At 36.3% G+C, this 23,182-nt stretch overlaps 1 protein-coding gene across 1 annotated transcript in view; it reads left to right on the top strand.

The window, feature by feature from the left end:
• Positions 1-23,182, top strand: part of MTX2 (metaxin 2) — a 97,256-nt gene that overhangs the window by 5,366 nt on the left and 68,708 nt on the right. The window lies entirely within an intron of this gene.

The raw sequence follows: 23,182 nt of genomic DNA, 5'->3' as shown, positions 1-23,182 counted from the left end.
AAAGTATTTTCAGCATAAGACCAGTAATCAGATAGTCCCCAGGATTAAGTAGGTACTTTTGAAATGAAACAAACAAACAAAAAACAACCAAACCTATTGCCGTCGGGTCGATTCCGACTCATAGTGACCCTATAGGACAGAGAAGAACTGCTGCGTAGGGTTTCTAAGGAGCGCCTGGTGAATTCGAACTGCCGACCTTTTGGTTAGCAGCTGTAGCTCTTAACTACTATGTCACCAGGGTTTCTTTTTGAAATAAAAAGGTAGTATTTAGGAAGTGGGAAGTACTGAGTGTCATAAAATTTGCCAAAATGGTTTTCATTGCCTTGAATTTGTGTGAACATTTCTTTTTTCCTTTTCCACCTTAGAATAAATTTATTGTTTTTTAAAATAGAGAAGCTTCCACTAGATTGCAGGCTCCATGAAAGCAGGGGTCATACTTTTGTTCCCCGTTGTATCCTGACCACCTGTCAGACGGTGCTCAATAGATATTTGTGACTTGAACCAATGAATAATGTTGAGATTTCAGTGATTATTGCTATTATTACCATTTACATTAAAAAGATCAGTTTTATATGGTAAGATAATTAGATTTAGATTGCTGCTAAGTTAAAGAAAATTGACCGTTTTACAGTGTATGCTGATATTTGTATAATGTATGCTTGTGTCCCAATGTGTAATTTCTTTTAAAGAGAGAATGACGAATGTCTTTCAGTAAACTTTTAATGTTTGGAATCCTTCAATTAGTGAAGTTTAAGAAGTGGTTAAGAGTTTGGCTGCTAATCGAAAGGTTGGAAGTTTGAATCTATCAGCCACTGCTTGGAAACCCTATGGGACAGTTCTGCTCTGTCCTATAGGGTCCCTATGAGTGGGAATTGACTCGATGGCAACAGGTTTGGTTTGGTTTTGGTATATCCCTAAGAAGGAGCCCTGGTGGTATAGTGGTTAAGCACTTGGCTGCTGAGAGGTCAGCAGTGCAAATTCACCAGCTGCTCCGTGGGAGAGAGATGTGGCAGCCTGCTTCGCTAAAGATTATAACCTTGGAAACCCTGTGGAGCGGTACTGCTCTGTCTTATAGGGCCACTATGAGTCAATTGACAAGACAACAGTGGGTTCATTGCTCTAAGATGGATAATTCAATAAATAGTGTTGGGACAATTCCTCAGTCATGACACCACATGAATAAATTCCAGATAGACTAAAGATAAAAAATAAGAACAAAAACCAAGTCGTAATAAAATAATTAGAAGAGAATATAGGAGAAAGTATAGGTTATTTGGATAGTAGAGGTTTTTGGGTTTTATAGGAGAAACTATAGATTATTTGGATAGTAGAGGAGGCTTTAAGTAAGGCACAGAATCCATAAAAGAAAAAAATTGGCAGGTTTGATTGCAGAAAAATTTAAAAAACTTTATGTAATAAAAAACACTATACCCAAGATCCTACAAATTAATAAAAAGACGACCCAACAGGATCATGGGCAAAGAATATGAACAGGTGATTCACACAAGGGGAAATGCAAATGGCAATGAACATTTTAAAGGATGCTCTCCATCGCTAACGGTAAATAGAATTTTTCTCATCTACTGAGAGCAAAAATGAATATAATTTCTAGTACCGACAAGAGCATGCAGAGAACAGTTACCTTCAAACTAAGTAGGTTTGTAAACATGACTTTTTTTTTTAGAACTTAATCTAGCAATGTTTATTAGAATTAAAGACATGCTATCCTTTGACTTAGGAATTCCACTTCTGGGGATGCAAGGACTAGCACTTAAAGAAATATACAAAAATATTAATTATAGCATTATTTGTAATAGCAAAAAACTAAAAATATCCTAAATGTATAGCAAATTATGGTATGATAAATTTTATACAATATTGCAGATGCTAAAAAATGGTGAGGTGTGCTTGTTAAATACCTTGGCTTGAAAGCCATGATTATGTTGAGTAAAAACAAGTTACAGAGTAATATATATTTGGTATGAATACATTGTTGTTAAGTAAATAAATCCTATGTAGACATGTATATGTTTATGTAAGCAAAGAAAAAGTTATGGAAGACTATTCAACTAACTTAAACCAGTAACTTCAGGGTGATAAGGCTGCGGTGTTGGTCGGGGTGGAGGGAGAGACTAAACTACACCTCTGAATTGTTAGGATTGCTGTAATAAGCGTGTTTTACTTTTGTAATTTAAATGATTGTAATTATAAAAACTTAAAAGATTATATTTTAACAAGAAACCAAAAAAGGAGGGCTAAAATGATAATTTATCTGAAACCCTGTGTTTGACATATCAGTGTGACTCAAATCCGACCACAATTCACAGTATTCTGTTTCTGGCAGTAATAGGGCTTTCATGAAAGAGGTCAACCTGAAGATGTTAGAGATATATATATACTTAGTCCTATTATTGGAGTCCTGGTTGTGCAGTGATTAAGAGCTTAGGCTACTAACCAAAAGGTCGGCAGTTCAAATCCATCGGCCGCTCCTTGGAAACCCTGTGAGGACGTTCTACTCTGTCCCATAGGGTGGCTATGAGTTGGAATCGAATCGACGGCAGTGGGATTATAACTTAAGAAGTAATCATGAATCTGTTTTTGTAGTTTAGAGCTCTGACTTTTAGTGTATTTAACAATTTACTTATTCTTCCTGCCAGTGAAGCCAAAACACTGTGTTTAGTATTTCTTTTGGAAATATTTAAAAGCAACTTGTATCCATCTGTAATATTTTTAAAGTGCGCTCCTTGAGACCTTTAAGGACATTATTTTGGAAGTCTTCCCTGGACTCTCAAGTTTAAGGGAACTACTTCTGTCTCTTTGCTACCAATATATCCTCTGCCAAGTTCTGTCCGTTCTTACCCAGTGCTGTCGAGTCAATTCCGGCTCATAGCGACCCTATAGGACAGGGTAGAACTGCCCCATAGAGTTTCCAAGGAGCGCCTGGTGGATTCGAACTGCCAGTTCTTACTCCTTAATATTACCGAAGGACTTGTTCTCTTCATCTCTACTACTCTTCTCTTAGTTTAGGCCTTTTGTCATTTCTTGATTGGGTTACTGTAGTAGCCTTTGAATAAGCTTCTCTGCTTCCAGTCTGGCCCCCTTCCAATACAGTTTCCACACTGAAAGCCTTAATGGTTTGTTTTGTTTTTATTTCCCTGAAATGCTGATGTGATGCCTCTTGCTTTAACACCTTCCTTGGCTCTCCATTGGAGTGAGGCATATAAGACACTCCACAACTTGTTGTTAGGTGCTGTTGAGTCGGCTCCGACTCATAGCAACCCTGTGTACAACAGAATGAAACACTGTCCATTCCTGTGCCATCCTCACAGCCATTGCCATGTTTGAGCCCATTGTTGCAGCTACTGTGTCAGTCTATCTTGTTGAGGGTCTTCCTCTTTTTTGCTGACTCTGCACTTTACCAAGCATGATATCCTTCTCTAGGGACTGGTCCCGTAGAAGCTCCATAACTTAGCCCAAGTCTCACTAGTCTCATCTCTTGTCACTCTTTTCCTTGAACTTTCTAAACTATTTGTAGTTTCCAATTTTGGCACATGTTGCTATCTGCCTGAAATGTCTGCTTTCCTAGGATAGCTCCTTTTTGTCGTTTAAGAATTAACTCAGGGCACCATTTTAAACTGTATGTCTACCTGACTTATTTTTTTCCTGTCAAATGAGAAAGCTTCTTTTTTTCCCTCTGATGATAATAATGATACGTAGCCATTGTAAAAAAATAAAAACAATCCAGAAGAGTATAAAGAATAAAGCAAAAGTCACCTGAAATTGCAGCATCTAGATTCAGACTTTAAAATCCCATCATCATTCAAATTTTGGTAAACAAAAGTCATCTTGTTCTCTTTCCCTAAATTAAAAAAAAAAAAAAAATTGACATAAATAATGTATAGTATACATACTTTTCTATAACTTGTTTTGTCATATAACATTTGGTGTCTCTTTCCATGTTCATAAATGGAATTATACATCATCATTTTTAATGACATTTCATTGTAATGAAGAAACTATATTTATCTAGTCTTCTTCTGATGGATATTTTGGGCGTTTTATTTTTTATCAGTCAGTTAATGAGAGAAGCAGAACCAGTAAGAAATTATATATGCATGGAATTGAGTTATACTATTGTAGGGGCTAGCCAAGTAAGTGAAAAATCTACAAGGCAGGCAGGCAGGCAGGCAGAAAGGGAACATCATGAGCAGGCTAGAACCCCACAAGTTCAGGCTGAAGCTAGAAGTTTACAGGCAGGCTGTCAGGAAGGGAGGATCTAGTGGGCCCTGCTGCTGCTTGTAGTGTCTGGTATCAGGGAGGAGTTAGGCCTTCTTTTAGAGGACTTCCAACTGATTAAGTCAGGATCACTTAGAATAATCTTCCTTTTGGTTAATGTAAAGTCAACTGATGAGGAATTTTAATTATACCTACAAAATCTCTTCACAGCAGCACCTAGATTAGCGCTTGAATACCTGGGAGAAGATATGCGTACCCTACAAAACAATTGCTATCTTCTTTCTGTTTTTCTAATTCCTGCTAGAGAATATACACTGTAGCCGGCTCTAACATGCTAGAAAGGAAGTCTGAGAAAGGTAGTTCAGTCAAGCCAAGTTGATACATCCAAAACCATCACAGGTGTATATGGATTATTTTCTCTGTTGTAAACTGTGTTTATATATACGATATGCATTGGCTCAATAGTTTCTTGGGATAAATTTCTTAAAGTGGAAGAGGATTTTGAATTGTTCTTTTGACTCAGCAATATGGAAAACCAAATCCCAAACCCACTGCTGTCCAGTTGATTCCGACTCATGACAACCCTAGAGGACAGAGCGGAACTCCCCCAGAGGGTTTCCAAGGAGCGGTTGGTGGATTCGAGCTGCCAACCTTTTGGTTAGCAGCCGAGTTCTTAACCACTGTGCCACCAGGGCTCCCAATAATATGGAAAAGAATGGTAAATTATAATCTTGAATGAATATCTTGGAACTCTAGATGGTGATATGTTGGATTTAGAACTTTAAAGGAGGATAAAAAAAAGTTCTGAATATTGAGTGGTTTTCAAAATCTTTTATAACAACTGGTGTATATTCAATTTTTACTTTCTTTTTTTTTTTAATGGTAAGGTTTTCCAATACATTACTTGAGGTTTTTTTTTTTTTAAGCAATCAGCTGGGTATGACTATATCCTAGGGGAGGATTGAGTAACCCAATTTGGATTGTGTGACCACATTTGGAGCAGTCAAAACTTGTTGCCGTGGAGTCAGTCCTATTCATAGCGACCCTACAGGACAGAGTAGAACTGTCCCATAGGGCTTTCAAGGTTGTAAATCTTTAGAGAAACAGACTGCTGTGTCTTTCTCCCGCAGAGTGGCTGGTGGGTTCAAACCACCGACCTTTTGGTTAGCAGCCAAGTGCTTAACCACTGTACCACCAGGGCTCCTTTTAGAGCAGTCGCCGTAGTCAAAAAGATGGAATACTCTGATGGACAGGTCTGACTCACTTGTCCATTCCTGTGCCAGGAGAGTTTTCAGGCTCTAGGGCGCTTCAGTGCCATCAGATATACACAAAACAAGGGAAGAGAGAAGCTGAGTACTAAGTAACAGAAATCTGCTACCGTGTTAATTGCTTCCTTCACCTTGTTTTTATACTTTCTATGGATTTTGGAGTGAGTCAGACCTGGGTCTTGTTTATGTACTTGCTAGTAGCCATGGAACCTTGGGTTTTTTAAGTCTCAGATTCCTCATTTGTAAAATGGTGATGATAATATATATATTATTTTAAAGATTAGATGAGAAAATATATGAAGTGTTTGGCATTGTGTCTGGAACACAGTAAGCACTCAATAAATGTTTGTTTATGCTATTTTTAGCTGCATACTGGTCAGTTTTTCTCTTTTACCAGACTTTGCCTCCAGCTGTGTACAGATTCAAGTTTTATAAAGCTTTTAGAAACTGTTTTTAATAGAATACATAATTTATTTCAGCAATATAAAAATCTACAATAATTAAAATTACTCTTATAACAAATTATTCTAGGATATTTATTTTAAGGTTATACATTTGGTAAGTTCCAGCCATGTTTATCTTCATTATAAAATTGAACCTTGGGTATAGGTCGTAAGTGTGTATGCTCTGGGTCTTTTTCAGTGGAGGTTTGTGTATTAGACATTGCCAAAAAGTTTTAGTCTTAAGAACTTAGCTGGCAGGTAGCTGGTTAACTAATTATAAGAGTAAGCTTCCATTTTTGAGATGCTGTGGTAGGTAATTTATATATATAGTTGCTAATATTAACAATTTAATTCTGTAGATAGGCATTATTCTTTTTTGTAGATGAGGCTATTGAAACTGAAGAAAGCGGTCAGTGGAGGAAGACAGCTGAGTTCTAATCTCTGCACTGCCTCTTGTTCTGTGATCTTGGGCAGGCCTATCTAGGACTCAGTTACCTCATTTAAAAGAGTAAGAATAATATATTTTGTAATGTATAGTAAGCATCTAGTATAGTGTGGTAAATAATAAGGGCTCATACATGGTAGTTTCTATTTTTACTTTTCTAAAAACTTTTCTCCTTATAGCAGGGGTGCCTTTGAGGGTGTTACCTTTTTACTTCTGGTATCCAGTTACCATTTTGGGTAATTGGTAGAAAAATGTCCAAAGTGTCTTCATATTTATTTGTAGGCAATCCTTGGATTACGAACGACTTCCGTTCCTAAATCTGTCTTTAAGTCGAATTTGTATGTAAGTAGGAACAGTTAGGTACTGTTCACATCTAACCTCAGTTAGTCACATGTTTGTCTTAGTATATGGTACCTTTTCATGCATAAAAAAACGTTAAACACTTCCAGATAAACTAAGATATCTTTAACATAATAATACAGTAATAATAACAACTAGTTTTGATGTGCATCACAAAGTAGCACCTGTTTGTTTTTAAGAACCATTGTGTGTACCTTGAGTTTTTAATATAACAGGCTTTACAGGGTTGGTTTGTAACTATAGACTGTATGTAAGTTGGATGTTCCTAACTTGGAGACTGCCTGTACTGTTATACCATCTTTTCTGAATTATCTTATTATTTTACCAGTGCCTTGCTGTATTTTAAGCATTTCAGTTAATTTCATCATACTGTATTTTATTAATCTTTTGAAATCAGGACAACATCTGTTCTGTTCTTAGAAGCTCAGTAAACTATATAAAGGATGGAAAAAGAAGACTTTGAATATTTCATTGTGGGCATGTGGGTGCTTAATTATTTAAATTTATTAATAACTTCATTCTAGCAGTAGCATTAATTTATAGTCTGATCTAGGAAAGTAGTTTTGAAAATGTCCCGTGGAACCCATATGTAAGCATCTTGAAAGTAAGTGTGGTCAAAACAGACATGTTTAAAAAATTTTTTTTTCAGTATCAGTAATAGATGTTTTCTATCCCTTCTCTCCTCCATATAAGTACTGGGGAATCTGGACTTAAAAGCATCTCAGAAGGGTTCAAAGAAGTGGAAGATATAAGCTAAAAGTCCTTAATTTAGAAGTGATGCAGTTGCTCACAAGGTATGTTTAGGAGAGAATGAATGAAATGACAGTAAAGGCTCTTGCATCTGCATATCAGAATATTTAATGTTGGTAATTGCAACAGGTAATTTGCAATTATCTGTTTCTTTGTTCTTGAAAATATATTTTGTTAGTTATTTTTACTCAATATTTGGAGGATTTTCCAGTATTGAGAAAGGCACTGAGGAATTTTTGAGAAGTTGTTGATCTGGCTATCACATTTCAGAGAATTTTTTTTTTCATTCATATTAGTCATACGAATAGTCTCATACTGTAGTGCTATTGCTATGAGTTGGAATCAACGACGGCAGTGGGTTTTTGGGTGGATAGTGCTATCACCTTGGTACATATATGAACTTGATGTTATGAATTTAAAGGGGCAGATGGTAAAGTAAAACAAAGACAAAATATGTTAATACTTCCCTTTAGAAGCGAAGTCAAGTTTGTTGACAGTAGTGTGGGGTATTTTATTTTATGATACTATATTTGTGAATAGCATGGAAACCAGATTCTTAGAGGCAATGCTTTGTTACCTTTTAGAAAACTTTGATATGATGTTAAAATCACTTGAAAGGCTTGTTTTCTGATCTTGTAATAGTCCATAGTTTAGATATAGTGTGGGTTTTAATTTTCTGGTATGTTTTATTGTTATTTCATACTCTGGAATTATGTTTTTTAGTTTTTAATTTAAAAGATTTTGGTGATGGACGCCCTATTAAATTTGTCAGTCTTATTTCTGTGATGATTTTTGAGTTATTAATGTGGGCCCAAGCCTCCCATCTTTAAGTGAAAATTGAAAGAAACTGTCATCAAACTTAACATTTTTCAAACATTTTAGAAATTTCTTGATAAGCACTTAACAGATGGACTAAGTTATCAAACAAAGATGAGATATTGAAAGTTCAGGCTTCTCATTTTTTGTTCAGAGACAGAAAATAATCTTCAGCAAATCCAGCTGCATTTATGTGTAGAAGGGAAGTATTTGCCTTGCCAGTAAGAGAAATGCATGCTTTAATTTTTTATTGCCTTGAAAATGATCCTCTACTCTATTCTTGAACAATTTTCTTATTTTTGTACACTGTATAAATGAATCGTGGTTTTGAACTTTTTTACATCAGTAGTAAAAATGAAATTTGATTCGTTAGTAATAAGGTTCTTTTCATAAAAAACAATCATTTTGTCATGACAATTCCCATTAACTAACTGCGTTAGCAAAATAGAAACCATAAAGTCCATTTCATTGTTGTTACACACTTAGCTATGTTTTTGTGCTGGTAATATATTCTTACCTCTAAACTTCTATAAGCCAAAGAAGTTTCTTTGTGACTTAACCTGTGTTTGAACTTTTAGGAAAGATTGTCGGTGTACATATTGATCCACTGGGTCAGTATTTCTCGATATTGTAATGGAATTTCCCCCCATGTGTCATAATATCTGGGTCAACCTAGAGCATGACTAGTACTTTACATAAATAAAATGTTTCAGTTGTTAAACATGAAGAGGCCATCATTACTCTAGTATTTATTTCTTTGAAGTAATATTGGCAGCTAACTCTTTAATGATCTGGCCTTTTGTTGACGTCCTTTTCTTTTGATTATTAGTTATAATGATATAGGAAAATGTTTTGACTCATGCATTTTAAGTAGTGTTTCTAATTTTCTTATTTATAAATTTTAAAAATGTATGTCAATAGGAAATAATGTAAAAATAAAAGTTGTCTGATTTTTTCAGTAGTCATTTTTACCACTGTAATTTTTCTATTACTGTTCATCAGTTTGAGATTCTGGTTTGGCCAATGGTTAAGAACTACAACCAGTTACTTAATGTTAACTATTTGTTAACATTAACTTCCTCAGTTGAGATTGTGAGTTATTCCTGATGGATTTTCTGTCTAAACTCACTTCTTCTTGCCAGGTATTTGTACTGATTTTCTCATACTATCATTTAGTGGTTATTTGGAGACTGTAATAAAAATTGACTATTAAATATTTAGATGTTTTAAAAATCATGGGGTACAGTTTAAAGACATAAAATATGTTATTATTTACAGTTTTGGATTATCTTTGTATCATAGGTAAATGACTTTACTGGTCTGCCTTTTATAAAAAGATTATGGCATGATTTGAATTGGGCTAGCAGGATTAAATTGTTTTTTTCTCTGAGATTCTCTCTTTTCTCAATCCCAGAATAAGATAACTGCCATCAGGTCAGAATTTTTATTGATGTGAATAAGCCATTATGGTCACTGGGTACCAAATTGGGACTAGTAGCTGGGACTACTAGTAATGTTGTCAGGAAGGTGGAAGTGGGGTGAGATTTCAGGAAGGCAAAGTTTCAAGGTAATGGGTTAATAAAATGAAACTAACTGGAGAAAAAAAAACTGGAGCGAAGGTGGAAATGTCAAAATATATATCTGAAGCAGTAACTTGGAATTTATAATATGGTCAGGAGCCAGCTTGGTAACTGATTTAGATGAACAGAAGAAATTCTGAGACTTCAGATGAATCAGCATTTAATTGCCTTTCATTAATGATAAATCTGTGATAATAGTCATGATCAAAACTGTAACTGTTCAGTTACTGTTTCAGTGTGTCAAATCACCCCACACTTTAGGGGAGTAAGGCAACCATTTTAGTATGTTCATGGGTCATGTGGGTCAGTAATTCAGACAGGGCAAGACAGAGATGGCTCGTCTCTACTTTATGATGTCTGGGTCCTTAGCTGGGAAGTCTCAAAGACTGGAAGTGATTCAGTGGTTTAGGGCTGGAAACATATGGAAGCTTCTGTACTCACATGCCTGGCAGTTGGTGCTGGCTAGGACCACAGCTGGGGTAGTCTATTGGAATACCTATATAGGTGGTCCCTCCATGCGGCCTGGGCTTCCTCAGAGCCTGGGGGCTGCAGGGTAGTCACATCTTTTACATGGTGGCTCAGGTCTCCAACGGGAAGTGTCCAAGCCAACAAGATAGAAGTGGCATCATCTTTTATGACTTAGCTTTGAAAGTCAGGTGACATCAATTCTGCCATGTTCTGTTGGTCAAGAGGGTTACAAGCCTGCCCAGATTCAAGAGATGGGAATTAAACTTTACTTCTTAGTGGGGGAGTGGTAAGGGTATGGAAGAGCTTGTGGGTTGGGAGATATTGTTGTGGCTATCTTTAAGAAATATAATTTGCCATAGTAACCAATGTGGTAATATTAGTGGTGCAGAGGGCCCTGCTGAGCCAGTTTTAATAAGGGCTGGGAACTCCTAATAGAGGTTGTAAAACAGGTGGGATGCATGGGAGGTCGGGGGTGGGTAGAATAGTGTTTAAAGGGGGTATTGTACATTACAATCAGTTATCTGTAGAGCTCTCTAAAACAAGTGATGTGTGCTGTGTGCTGTATTCCCCACAGCACGTGCATGTGAGCATGTGCACACACATGTATTCTCTTTTTTCTCACTCCAGGCCTATTACATGGAAAAGTTGAGGGTGATGACTCTAGGGCAAGTATATTTTTCAAATACTCCATGGATGATTTGGCTATGCTTCTCTAGTTAAGAACTATTGAACAATTTGGAGAGAAAGTGAGTATCTTGAGTTTATACCGTTGAATTTAGTATACGTTGTGGAGATATTATCATTCTGTAATTTGGCTTGTTGGGCTTATTTCCAGAGTTACAGCATTTTTTTTGCCATTAGATATCTTTCAGGCTTTAGACAGCGGAAGATTTGCTTATATTTTTCTGCAGAACATACATATTTATTGAGTACCTAGTTCATACTAGGTGCTCTGCCAGGTGCTGGGGGTACAAAAATGAGTAACACAATTCTTGCCATTGATGAGCTTACATTCTTGTGCAGGACACATTCATGGGAACAGATAATTTCAGTATAAATTGGTGTATGTTATAATAGAAATGTGCACAAAGGCACCTAATTCTGGAATCCTTTACTGAGAATTTTACATTCTTTCCCCCCCAGCTAAATTAGGCGTGCTAGATTTTTGGTAAACATCTCCTCTTCCTGCCCCTCACCTTTTATCTGGCTAACTTCTACATATTTTTTGGACCCAGTTCATATTTCATCTCCTTATGAATTCTTTTCTGACTTCTTCAGGCAGATTTAGTTACTTCCTTAAGTATTCCTACAGTACTTTATATACATTTCTCAGCTGATGTTTATATTAATAGAGCACTTACATAATTTATCTGATTTTATTCTTCTAACAACTTTACACAGTAGCTTATATTTCCTCTCTTATAAATGAGAAATTTGAGGCAAGAAGAGGTTAAGCAGCTTGCCTGAGGTCATTCAGACAGTTAGTTGCAGAGTTGGGAAGGAAACCCAGGTATGTCTGACTCCAAGATCTGTGCTTGTATTCACTTTAAAAATTTTTAAATTTATTTTGGTGAAAATATACTTTGTAAAACATTCACCAATTTCTACGTGTACAGTTCAGTGACACTGATTACACTCTTTAAGATGTGCAACCATTCTTGGTATCCTTTTCATTCTTTACTAATTAAACTATTGTTTTGTTTAAAGATGACTTCAGGGACTAGTTTCAGTTTATGGTTTAAAGATTATCTCAGGGTAATAGTTTCCGGGTCATCCAGCCTCAATTCCTCCTGAAACTCTGTATTCCAAGAGAATTTGAAATTCTCCTCCACATTTTTTTTCTTTTGATGAGAATTCTTCTGTAGAATCTTTGATCAAAATGTTTCATAACGGTAGCCAGGCAGAATGTAGTTCTTCTGGTCTCATGGCAAAGGAAACAGTTGTTCTTGGAGGCAATTGGACACATTCTAGCATTCCAGTTCCTCCTCTGATTCCTGACTCTCCTTCCTCTGTTGTTCCAGGCAATTAGAGACCAATTGTTGTACCTTGGATGGTTGCTTGCAAGTTTCTAAGACCCCAGGCACTATGCAACGAAATGGGAGGTAGAATAGAAACACTAAAAACAGTGTTAGGCCAATTGACTGGTGTCCAGTGAAACCATGCTCCTAAAGAAAACAAACCAAGAAAATAAGTCCCAGGAAGTGTTTGATTTTACACAATCAGCCTCAGTAGCTGCTCTTGTTGTTGTTGTTGAAGAAATAAATGTAACACAGGACTTGCCAATTCATCCTTTTTCAGATGTACAGCTCAGTGATACTAATTACAATTACATTCATCATGTTGTGTAATCATTACCCTTAACCAAGATCAAATTTTCCATCATGTAAACAAAAACTCATTGCTTCCCAAATAGTGGTTCCCCCTTTGCCCCTTCCTCCTACCCCTGGTAACCACAAATAACTTTGGTCTCCATACATTTGCCTATTCTTAACATTTCATGTAAGTGAGATTGTATTTGTCCTTTTGTGATTGACTTATTTCACTCGGTATAATATTTTTAAGTTTCATCCATAGTGTAGCATATATCAGGTCTTCTCTGTAGGGTTAAGTAGTAGTCCATTATATGTATGTACCACATTTTATTTACCTACTTATCTGTTGATGGACATTTAGGTTGTTTCTACTCTTCGACTATTGTGAATAGTGCTGCAATGAACATTGGTGTACATATTTCTGTTGTGTTGCTCCTTTTAAGTCATTTGGGTATATACCTAGGAATGGGATTTGCTGGGTCTTATGAAAGTTCTATTTTTAGCTTTTTGAAGAATGGGTGTGCCATTTTGCATTTCCACTAGCAATGGATAAGGGTTCCAGTTTCCCCACATCTTCTTCAACGCTTGTTATTATTTTTAATCATAGCCATCCTAGTGGGAGTGAAGTCATATCTCATTGTGGTTTTGATTTGCATCTCTCTGATGGCTAAAGACGTTGAACATCTTTTCTTGTGTTTCTTGGCCATTTGAATATCCTTTTTGGTGAAATGTCTATTCAAGTCCTTTGCTCTTTTTTTGTTTGGGTTATGTATTCACTTTTTATATTGTCAGTGATTGTTTATATGTATCCCAATCACTCTCCTTTCTAATCCCCTTTTGTGGCCTTCCACCCACTCGAGAAAATTAGATCCCAGAGAGCAATAAAAGTTTTATTTTCATTTTTGTCTTTTTATTATAGTCCCTGGTACATTTTAGAAGTTTAATAACCTGTGTTTGTTATTCAGTTAAATACATTTAATCTCTGAGGTTTTTCTATCCCTTTTCTCATATTCATGAAGGGGTTCTGTGACGAGAAGGCTAAGTTACCTTATTGCTTGTTTTTTCTTCTTAGGAAATCCTACAGTTCTGCCAAGATTTCAGGGGGTATAATAACAAGTCAAATCCTCTGTAGGGGATCATTTGTTTCATAGCTAGCTGGGAGGAGTGAGGAAGGAGAAATAGATGATTTTTTACTTAGCTTGATGGGAGATAGAGAGTGTATGTAAGTACTTAAAATAGGGAGTATATGGTAGGAACTTAAATTTTAAAAATAGGTGCTATTATTAACATTTATGATATTTATTTGTTTTGGAGTAGTGGGGGGAACTGCTCCTTAGCGTGGGGGGTATCTATTTTGCATTTTCTGGGATTACATTCAGAGAACCATTAAACTATTGCACCTTGAAGGTTAACATTATGGAGGTCTAATACTTACGTGGGGCTGTTTGTCTTCTCTGCATTTCGTGGCCAGAAATTGCACTCTTAATCTTAAACAGCTGTTTTTGTATGTAGGCATACCGCGGAGATTATTGTGTGTTTGGTTCTAGACCATCACAATAAAGCGAGTATCACAATAAAGTGAGTCACATGAATTTTTTGGTTTCCCAGTACATGTAAAAGTTATGTATACTATACTGTAGTCTGTTAAGTGTGTGATAGCATTATGTCTAAAAAAACACTGTACATACCTTAATTAAAAAATCCTTTATTTCTAAAAAATGCTAACCATCATCTGAACCTTCAGCGAGTTGTAATTCTTTTGCTGGTGGAGGGTATTGCCTTGATGTCGATGGCTGCTGACTGATCAGGGAGGTGGTCGCTGAAGGCTGGGATGGCTCTGGCAATTTCTTAAAATAAGACAAGAATGAAGTTTGCTGCATCAATTGACTCTTCCTTTCATGAAAGATTTCTCTGTAGCATGCAATGCTGTTTGATAGCATTTTACCCACAGTAGAACCTCTTTCAAAACTGGAGTCAGTCCTCTCAAACCCTGCCACTGCTTTATCAATTAAGTTTATGTAATATTCTAGATCTGTTGTCATTTCAACAATGTTCACAGCATCTTCACCAGGAGTAGATTTCATCTCAGGAGACCAATTTCTTTGCTCATCCATAAGAAGTAGTTCCTCATCCGTTAAAGTTTTATCATGAGATTGCAGCAATTCAGTCACATCTTCAAGCTCCACTGCTAATTCTCGTTTTCTTGCTGTTTCCACCACATCTGCAGTTACTTTCTCCACTTAAGTCTTGAACCTCTCAGAGTCATCCGTGAGGGTTGGAATCAACTTCTTCCAAACTCCTGTTAATGTTGATATTTTGACTCTTTTTCTCATGAATCACGAATGTTCTTAATGACATCTAGAATGGTGAATTTGTTCCATTAGGTTTTCAATTTACTTTGCTCAGATCTATCAGAGGAATCATATCTATGGCAGCTATAGCCTTGTGAAATGTATTTCTTAAATAATCAGACTTGAAATTACTACTTGATCCATGGGCTGCAGAATGGATGTTGGGTGACCAGGTGCATTGTCAGTGAGCAGTAATACTTTGAAAAGAATCTTTTTTTCTAAGCAGTAGGCCTCAACAGTGGGCTTAAAATATTCAGTAAATCATGTTATAAGCAGATGTGCTGTCATCCAAGCTTTGTTGTTCTGTTAATAGAACACAGGCAGAGTAGATTTAGCATAATTCTTAAGGGATTTTCAGATAGTAAATGAGCATTGGCTTCAACTTAAAGTCGTCAGCTGCATTAGCCCCTAACTAGAGAATCAGCTTGTCCTTTGAAGCTTTGAAGCCAGGCATTGACTTCTCCTCTCTAGCTATGAAAGTCTTAGATGGCATCTTCTTCCAACATAAGGCTGTTTTGTCTATCTTGAAAGTCTGTCATTTAGTGTAGCCCAAAACTCATTGCCATCAAGTTGATTCTGACTCACAGTGACGTTATAGGACAGAGTAGAACTGCCCCATAGGGTTTCCAAGGAGCAACTGGTGGATTTGAGCTGCCAACCTTTTGGTTAGCCGCTAAGTTCTCAACCACTGTGCCGCCTTCATCAGTTATCTTAGCTAGATCTTATGGGTAACTTGCTTCAGCTTTACATCAACACTTGCTGCTTCACTTTGCACTTTTATGTTATGGAGGTGGCTTTTTTCCTTAAACTTCATGAACCAACCTCTGCTAGCTTCGAACTTTTCTTCTACAGGTTCCTCACCTCTCTCAGCCTTCACAGAATTGAAGAGTCTTACTCTGGATTAGGCTTTGGCTTAAGGGAATTTTGTGGCTGGATTGATTTTCTATCCAGACCACTAAAACTTCAGCCATGTCAGCAATAAGGCTGTTCTGCTTTATTATCATTTTTGTAGTCACCGGAGTAGCACTTTTAATTTCCTTCAAAGAACTTTTCCTTTGTATTTACAACTTGGCTGACTGGTGTAAGAGGCCCAGTTTTCATCCCGCCTCAGCTTTTGACATGCCTTCCTCATTAAGCTTAATCATTTCTAGCTTTTGATTTAAAGTGAGAGACCTGTGACTCTTCCTTTCATTTTAACACTTAGAGGCCACTGTAGGGTTTTTGGAAACCCTGGTGGCGTAGTGGTTAGGTGCTACGGCTGCTAACCAAAGGGTCGACAGTTCGAATCCGCCAGGCGCTCCTTGGAAACTCTTTGGGGCAGTTCTACTCTGTCCTATAGGGTCGCTATGAGTCGGAATCGACTCGACGGCACTGGGTTTGGTTTTTGGTTTGGTAGGGTTTTTAATTGGCCTCATTTCAATATTGCTGTGTCTCAGAATCAGGAGGTCTGAGAAGGGAGAGAGATGGGAGAATGGCTGATCGGTGGAGCAGTTGGAACACACACATTTATCAATTAAATTCTCTGTCTTATATGGGCATGGTTTGTGGAGCCCCAGAACGATGAGGATAGTAACATCAAATATCGCTGATCATAGATCACCATAACAGATATAATAATAATTAAAAAGTTTTGAATATTGCGAGAATTACCAAAATTTAGACAAAGACATGAATTGAGCGCATGCTTTTGCAAAAATGGTGCCGAAAGACTTGCTGTACTCAGGGTTGCCACAGACCTTCAATTTGTAAAAAAACACAGTATCTGTGAAGCGCAATAAAACGAGGCATGCCTACAGTTCTGCTATTGCTGTCAGGTTCATCTCTATTTTCGAGAAAAGCCTAGACATGGTGTCAGTGTTTTCTCTTCTTTTGTGAATTTCATACTGTCATTTTTAGAAAGAGAATTCAAGTTTTGAGTTCTAGCTACAAGGTTAAAAAACAAGTTCATATCTGTTAATTCATAATAACCATGTGTGGTTGGCCTGCTTTTTAGTGTAAATTATTGAAAAATGGCATATCATTTTTATAATTAGACAAAGTCTAAGCATAACCACTTGAGAACCTGACACATGCATACTTAGCAAGAATGGAAGGTTTTTCATTTGACTTGTTTTCCCTTTAGTCTGTGTTATTAGCTTGTGGATGGTTGTGAGTTTTATTTGACCCTTGTTAACCTCTAGAAGTTTGTCAGTTTTATGAAATTGATCCTTGAATATCATTTTGAAATTGATCTCTAGGCTTAGATGGTTGATGTTCAAGTCTTATAATTACTAGCTTAATTTTACTTTCCTTATTGATTAAATCTAATGAAAAAGCTATCATTTAACTACTTTGGTTCCCAAACCAGTGCAGCCTCAGTTCATTAATCTTAAAGGCTTACTATTGAACGCTATAAAATGACAACGTGTTACTAAGGCGTGTTTTAAAACACAGCTTGAAGCCATGTCCACAAAACTTGAGTGGAATAAGGTGGGCAAAAGTCTTCTTGAGTAAAATTAACTTGCAAATTCCAGTACCACATTGTCTGAGGCAAATGCATATAAAAGGTGAAAAGAACTTAATCTTATTCCAAGTGCAATGTAGGTCCCTAGGACAGCCCTTTTTTTGTGTTGTCCACAAACCATCTGCATTAGATTTACTGGGGGTGCTTTTTGCAAGTGCAGATTCTTGGTCCTTATCTCTACGGTATCAGAATCTCTGAGTTTAAGGCTTGGCGGAAATATGCAATATTCCATACAAAGGCTTGAGAATCACTGTCCTAGGGTGAGTATAATTGCTTTAATTCTAATAAGTATTACCAGAGAATGTGTATTTATGGGCTCTGCTTAGTTGTTTAGTTGTGTGTTTGCTTACTCTTGTCACTTAACAGCATTGTGAATTTGGGCAAATTATTGTGCTCGTGCCTCAGTTTTCTTACTGTAAAATAGGGATAATGGTAATGGTATCTGCCTCATAAAGTTATTGTGAGATAGCTGATATATGTCAAGCACTTAGAACAATGCACATTACACACAGTGAATGCAATATGAGTCTTTTAAAAATTTCTGTTTGCCTCAGCTTTATTAAGATTTTTACCCTTTTTAAGTATACAGTTAAATGATTTTTTGGTATATTTACAGAGTTGTGTAGCTATCACTAATCTAATTTTAGAACGTTCCCATCATCCCGAAAAGACATTCCTTCCTCTTTTATAGGAGCCCAGGTGGCGCAGTGTTTAAGCACTTGGCTGCTAACCGAAAGGTCAGTGGTTTGAACCCATCAGCCACTCTGTGAGAGAAAGATGTGACGTTCTGCTTCTGTAAAAATTACAGCCTTGGAAACCCTGTGGGGCAGTTCTGCTCTGTCCTATAGGGTCAATAAACCATACCCGACCAAACCCATTGCTGCTGAGTTGCTTCCAACTCATAGTGACCCTATAGGACAGAGTAGAACTGCCCCGTAGATTTTCCAAGGAGTTTCTGGTGGGTTTGAACAGCTGATCTTTTGGTCAGCAGCTGTAGCTCTTAACCACTACGCCACAAAGGTTTCCAAATATGGTCAATATGAGTTGAAATTGACTTGATGGCAATGGGTTTAGGTTTGGTTTTGGTTTTGGTTTATCCTTTTACAGTCACTCCCTATTTCCACCCCCAGCCCTAGACAACTACTAATCTACTTTCTACTTATGTAGATTTGCCTATTCTGGACATTTCATATAAATGGAGTCATACAGTGTGTTTTCTTTTGTGACTGGCATCTTTCACTGGGCATAATGCTTTTTAAGTTTATCAATGTTGTAGCTTATATCAGTACTTCGTTTCTTTTTATTGCCAAGTAGTATTCCATTGTATGGCTATGTCACATTTTGTTTACCATTCACTTATTGAGGAACATTTGGCCTGTTTCTATATTTTAACTATTGTGAATAATGCTGCTATGAACATTTCACTTGCAAGTCTTTGTGTGGACATGTGTTTTCATTTCTCCTGGGTGAATAGCTACATGTGGAATTGCTGGGTCTTGTAATTCAATGTTTAACATTTTAAGGAACTGCCAAACTGTTTTCCAAAGTGGTTGCACCATTTCACATTCTCAGTGTATGAGAATTTCAATTACTTCATGTCCTCGTAAACACTATCTGTCTTGCTGATTATAGCCATTCTAATGAGTGTGAAGTGATATCTCATTGTGATTTTGATCTGCATTTGCCTAAAGACTAAATGTTGAACGTCTTTTCATGTGTTATTGCCATGCATATATCTTCTTTAGAGAAATGTCTGTTCAAGTTCTTTGTCCATCTTTAAAAATTGGGTTATTTGTCTCTTTATTATTGAGTTGTAAGAGTTCTTTATATATTCTGGATATAAGCTCTGTGAGTCTTGAGGAATCTTTACGGCTATCACCGCCTTCATAATTATAATTATCACCTACATGGAAGTCTAATAGTGTGTGACTGGAAAGGGATAGATTGTCATTATTCTCTAGGTTCATTTGGGCCTCAAGTTTGGATGTGAGGGAGTTTTCCTGCATTTTCAGGCTGTTTTGCTTTCCATGCTCTGGTTCTTGAATGGCAGTATGTACCATAGATATTAATTCTACTACATCATTCATTCATTCATGTGACTTCACTTAGAGTAATTTTAACCTTTTGTTTACCACTTTGCTACAAATGAGTGGCTGGAGTTTTGATGAGGAATTTGTGGGATATTATGTGAATTACTTGTCATGGGTTCAGTAAGTTGGCAGTCATTAGGCATTCTGAAGACTGTGTACTGTTGTATGTAATTTTTTCTTAGTTCTTATGTAACATGTAGCCCAAACAGAAGTAAGCCTTGTTATGGGTATGCCAGATAATCTTTATTGTCATAGTCAGTAGATCCTACTATTTTTTTTTTTCTTTAAACTTCAAATGTTATAAAGGTCAGAAATATGGAGCTTGGCCATACATACCACTAGAGTATGAGTGCCTTAAGGGCAGTTACTTGGTTTTCTTTATAAATGTATCTTTAGCATTTAGAATGGTGCCTGGCACATTATAAGCATTCAGTAAGTATTTACTGAATAAATGAAAAAAACAGATTTGTAGAATGTAGCTAAATTCACTTTTCGAAATGAGGACTATGTACAATTTACTATACATATTTATATACAACAAGCAATAAAGGATATACAGTGGGTTCTGATGTCAGTCAACAAGTCATATCTCCATAAGGATTGATGATAACTTGTAGTCAAGGGAATAGATCTGGTCTGAATCTTCTTTTAGAGTTTGGGAATCCTTTTGTGTTTGTATCTCACACTTCTCCAGTCTACTCTCTGTCTTAGAACATGTGCTTCTTGGTTCAGAGCCATTACTTCAATCTAATGTAGTCTTTAATCTTTGTATCTGCACTTGCTCGAAATATATTCTTTAAGTAGCCTTCCCATTATGCTACAGAATGCTGACTGCCTGTTTTTGAGGTTTATGGAAATGACAGCATGACACTGCATTTCCCTTTTTCCTTCTCCAAGATAAGCCACTTTCTTTTTTTTTTTATTTTGTTTTAGGTGAAAGTTTACAATCCTAGTTAGTTTCTTATACAGAAACTCATACACACATTGCTATGTGACCCTGGTTGCTCTCCGTACAATGTGACAGCTCACTCCTCCTGTCCACCCTGTATTTCCTGTGTCTATTCAACCAGCTCCTGCCCCTTCTGCCTTCTCATCTCACCTCCAGGCAGGAGCTGCCCACATAGTCTCATGTGTCTTCTTGAGCTAAGAAGCACACTCCTTGCCGGTATCATTTTATGTCTCATAGCCCAGTCTGATTTTTGAAATGAATTACTTCCTGACATGAACTGTGATCTTTGACTGTTGAGGTGGTGGGAGAATAATTTTAAACCCGCTTTGTGGGAAGAGTCACTTCCTGCTTATACATCCTGTGTAATATCATTAAACATCCCCCTATGGGACAGTGGCTCAAGGGTATTACTATTTAATAATTTCACAATCAGTATTATCTGGGATATGGTGTTATCTTTGAATTATACTGGAGTTTGTAGGTTGAATTGCTGTTAAACATAATACATAGCCCTTTTAAGTTTTAGTTTTGACGAAGTGTAAACATCTTAAAAATCTGTTTTAAATAAAACCTTCATATCATAATTGCCTTAAAACTTGATGAGTTTTGAACTTTTTGTCTAGGTTGATATCACTGAGAGCATCATTATAGTATTCATGGCAAGCTAGTAAATTTATTTCCTTCTTTTCCCTGTGTGTCTTGCAGGAACTTGTCCATGTTAAAGAGCTGCCAAATGCTCTTTGAGCTTTTTGTTGTATTAGTAGTGTTTACACTTTTGGCATTTACACCTTTGGCAGAAAGCCATGCAAATTTGGAGATATGCTACACGTGTTTATTGCTCCATATATGTAACGCTGTCTAAGTAGTCTTGGTAGGCTGAAAAGATGATGTCTATGAGCTTTTGGAATCTAGTTGCCTAGGGATAAATTGAGTTTGACTTCATTAGTGCACAAATGATAGGTTTGTATAGAGTTATTATGGCATTAATCAATTTGATGGATTGGAAATATGACAGAATTGAAGCAGCATGTAATATTAGTGCCTATTATTCTACAAATTATGTCTTCACCTACATTCATATGCCAGAGGAGTCGTGATGTACATTAAGAATGCAGAACTTAAAAAAAAAAAGGAAAAAGAGGGCACCTTTTTTCGTGACCCTTTTCTTGTCCTCTTAGATTAGATCGTTGCAAGATGGACTTTGGAATTATGACTAGTTTATCGGGTCATAGTGCTTTTATACTGTGAAATACTCTGAGTTGAATGGAATAGATAGATCATCTGCCACCAGAATGACATATCACTCAACTTGAAAGTTAAAAGAGAATACTGCAGATAAATATAGAGCCTTTAAGAGACATAGGGGTATACATATGTGAATTTATTGGCCAGCAGTCATTTGACTAAAAATTATAATGGACTAGTAGTAAAGAATATTGATTAAAAAAATATTGCATTGGATGATAAAGCTTAAAAAATAGGTAGCCTAAAGACAATTAAAATAAATAAGAAGCAAATATATATATTTTTAATACTTCTAAAAAATATGTATGTATGTATTTGTTTATGCATTATTTATCTTATGCTTTTGAAAAGTCCAAGAGTGTGTGCTTTGTTACTCTCTCACATAAATGCTTATAGGAGTGGAGAAAGTTTTTTTTTTAATTTAAGAAGTACTTATTTGAATACAAAACACTTCATCCCTGCTAAACACTGAAACTTTAAGAGGCATCTCTTTTCCTCCTGCTAAGGGACCTCATAGGTCAGAGTAAAACTGCCCCATAGTGTTTCCAAGGAGCGGCTGGTAGATTCGAACTGCCGATCTTTTGGTTAGCAGCTGAGATCTTAACCAGTGCAACACCAGGGCTTCAAAGGAGACACTAAATGTAAAATAAGTAGGCTGTAGGTCTGGGCAAAATTGGAAAGTAGGTAAAAGACTAACTGAGTAAAAGACTTTTAGTAATGTTATTTGGATGTGAGCTTATTTGTGAGGGGCTCTGATATTTGTTTTATTTCTAGATGTTCGTTATATTATACACTAGGAATATATTCTTTATAAAAATTATAGAAAATTTAATGGATGTTTTGCTAGTGAATAAGAAGTAATTCTAATTTTAAAGAGTGAATTAATGCAGGTCACTAGAGTACCTTAGAGTAAGTTTGTGCTTTGGTATAAAAACAATATACATAGTAGTTTCTTTATCCTGAAAAAATTAACTTCTGAAAGGTAGATAGTTTTACTTTGGAACTCTTGTAATAAAGATACTAGCTTTAAATGGTAATTAGACAAAAAATTTAAATCTTGCTTAATTTGAATTTGATATGTGGTATATATTATTGTAAATGCCATATTCAGTTTGAAGCAGTTGAGAAACCAAGTCTTTAATGAATGCCCCCAGACCATAGGAATTTTTCACACTTGGAATTTACTCTGGAGTGATAAGATATTGTCATCACATTAGAATAGACTAGAAAATAGCATAAGACATAAGACAAGTACAAACTGCTATCAACAGTATAGATAAAGGAGAAATTAGATTTGTTTAGTTACAAAAGCCTTCTTGAAGGAGGTGGCATTTAAACCTGGTCTTGAAAAAGATTTGGACGTGTG

Source organism: Loxodonta africana, chromosome 6 (assembly GCF_030014295.1).
Source record: "Loxodonta africana isolate mLoxAfr1 chromosome 6, mLoxAfr1.hap2, whole genome shotgun sequence".
NCBI classification, from domain to species: domain Eukaryota; kingdom Metazoa; phylum Chordata; class Mammalia; order Proboscidea; family Elephantidae; genus Loxodonta; species Loxodonta africana.
Note: the sequence above shows the minus strand (reverse complement) of the source record. Positions and strands in the feature narration are given on the sequence as shown.